This window comes from Harmonia axyridis, chromosome 1 (assembly GCF_914767665.1).
Source record: "Harmonia axyridis chromosome 1, icHarAxyr1.1, whole genome shotgun sequence".
Taxonomy (NCBI): Eukaryota; Metazoa; Arthropoda; class Insecta; order Coleoptera; family Coccinellidae; genus Harmonia; species Harmonia axyridis.
In genome coordinates this window covers 7207926-7210772 of record NC_059501.1, presented here as the reverse complement: position 1 = coordinate 7210772, position 2847 = coordinate 7207926, and positions in this window count along the sequence as shown.

Here is a 2847-nt window from a genome sequence, read left to right as displayed (position 1 = left end):
TACACAATACAAAAAGATCTAATGAACATAAATTACATAAGAAATGTGAAAAATAATACACATGGTAATAACCATTATACACTGTATCATTTCTATTAGAATATTCTCATTGTTTTTTTAGAGCAGCGAACATCTAACTTGGATTTGGAGTATTTGATGATTAATAACGTCTTTTTTTCAACATTCACGAAAATTCATCAAACGATCACAAAAGTTTACAATCGAAACTAACAAACTCGATAAAAATCAAGTAACCCCTCGTCAAACTCACCGGGCGTCAACAAATCGCGATCGCAAAACGCACAGAGTGCGATCGAAAAAACAAGCACGCTAATCTGTACTGCCATAAATAAAGCCGACAAGTAATCTGATGGATTCCAAATAACAAGAAGTGAAATTATACACTGCATAATACACCAGTAAGTCGTTAGTCATATACCTTTATCCAACAGATCCGGCATGTATACCTACATGCAGTTGATTATGCGTCCGTATATCGGACTTTAATGCGCGCGGTAGTATGAAACTTATAATTTTAATAAGCTGGATCACGTGCTCGAAGGGGAGAAATGATAAAAAAAAAGGATAAGAGTCGCGCTTTCGAAATTGATCGGCAAATAATACAGTGTGTTTGGTCTGTAAGTGTGCGATCGGCAGATAAACCCAATTACTTGTTTGCGTTGGCCATGAGAAAATAACACTAATTTCGGTATCTTGGGGGTACGTGTGTAAATATAACGAGTGGGATGATCCGCGAAACGATACCGGGTGTTCGAGAAAAATTGTGGTAATTGTGGGATGGCAGGGTGTGATATTCGTGGGCAATTACTATTTTTTTGACGCCTGAGGGTGCACGATTTGATGACATAGGTTTGGAATGTTGACTCACCCGTAGTTTATTCTGAAGAACAACGGTAAAAGGTTTCTCTCGGGAATTTAGATAACTCCCTACTCAATTTATGCTGTTTTTCTATTTACTATATTTAATTGGTTCATTAATTTCACACATGGTGTTTTTCCTCAAAGAATGAAATGATAAAGTTGAAATTAAAAGATAATAAGGAATATTATACAGCATCGGTTGAATCCAGTTATTTTAACTGAATTTTGATAAAAAAATATCCAACCCTGTCATATTTAGAGGCAGACCGAGAACATATTTAAACATTACCCGTGACTTATCCAATGGTAAAAGCATCATGAATACAAAAAAAAAGATATGAAAATGAGGTAGCTACTGAACAAAATGATGTGCGATGCTAAGATTTGTTATTCCATATATACACGTCAAATTTCAGCTCGTTTGGATGTGAATTATTAGATATTTTCCATATTCGGCTTGAATTTTCTATGGTTCTGATGTCGATATCCACAAAAAATTTTGCACAAAGCTCAAATGATTGAGAATTCGAAATCTGCTGCAGAGTCAGTGCTTTCCGTATTTCTTTTCTGATATTCTTATAAATCTGACGTCGATTTTAAATCGAAACTTTGCATTATATACAGGGTTGATTTGTCTATATATAGATATCAACTGAAGATTCCTGAGATCAAAAGAAAAACTTTTTTTTTTACTATTTTTTCCGATTCGATTTTGTTTTCCACTTAGTAAAATGGGCATTTTAAAGTTGAACAGACTTTGATGGAATTTTATGTTTGAAAAAGATTCATCACATCAATCAAAAACCTCTGCCCGAAAATAATTTCCTTCGATTCCATTCCATTTGCGAGATATAACTGAAAACCTCATTTCTTAATGGATTTTCAACAGCCTGTATTTTTTCCACCGAGCCGAATCAGAAAAAATGGTAAAGGAAAAAAATGTTTCCTTCGACCTCAGGAATCTTCGGTAGAAATATATGTACAAGCCAAAGACGCACCTTGTATACACACAAAACTTCAATTCGCTGTCTCTGAAATATTACCTTTTTTTTCGATATTCGCACTAATGATTTCAACCTATGAACAGATACATCTACAATGAAAAGTTTTTCATCTTATTGATGAATGTTTTCTTCCACATCCAAATGTCGATCAAATCTGCAGATATAAAATTAATAGAGAAGCATGATTCCGAATAGCGATATGTATTTATCTTCTTCTTCAAACTTAAAGATTAAGAAAAATATTGAAGAAAAATGAAAAAATTTTTGAATTTAATTGGAAATAGTCTGATCATCAGTTTTTTGTGATGATCCTATAAATTATGAAAGAAAAAGTCAAGATGCATATTGAAACAATTTTTTAATCATAAAGACGTTGAAACATCGAAAACTCTTAGTGCAAAATAAAGAAGGGGTGAATGAAATTCCACAATGGAAAAAACTGTCAAAAAGTGGCATTCAATTGGGGCGATCTAATTATCAAATTGAATACTTTTGAATTATTCCAAATAAAAGAAATTCAATCAAATCAATAAAAAAAAAATCAAAATTTTTCATTGAATTTTTACGGGTGAAAACTTGTAGGGAAAAATATCGGATTTTATGAGAAAGTTCCTCCTTAATTTTTCGATGTAGTATCATATCCTAAAGTTTTTTGCATCAATTCAGAACACCCTGCCATCCTACTATGTAATATGAATCGATAATTTTCAGTTGGAAGCAATAATAAATAATCATTCATCTCATTCGATCTCCACTAATATATGATTATGAATAATTCTTTAAATATTTATTTCATTTCAAATACTAAAAAAATGTGGTACTCAATATTCAAAATATATCCAACAAGTCATAACGACATGACTTATGAGTTTGTGAGTATGTTAATTTGACTTTCAAAGTCAACCTTCATAAGGATATTGAAATGAGTAGTTCTAAAAACAAAAAACTTCGAAAATAACAA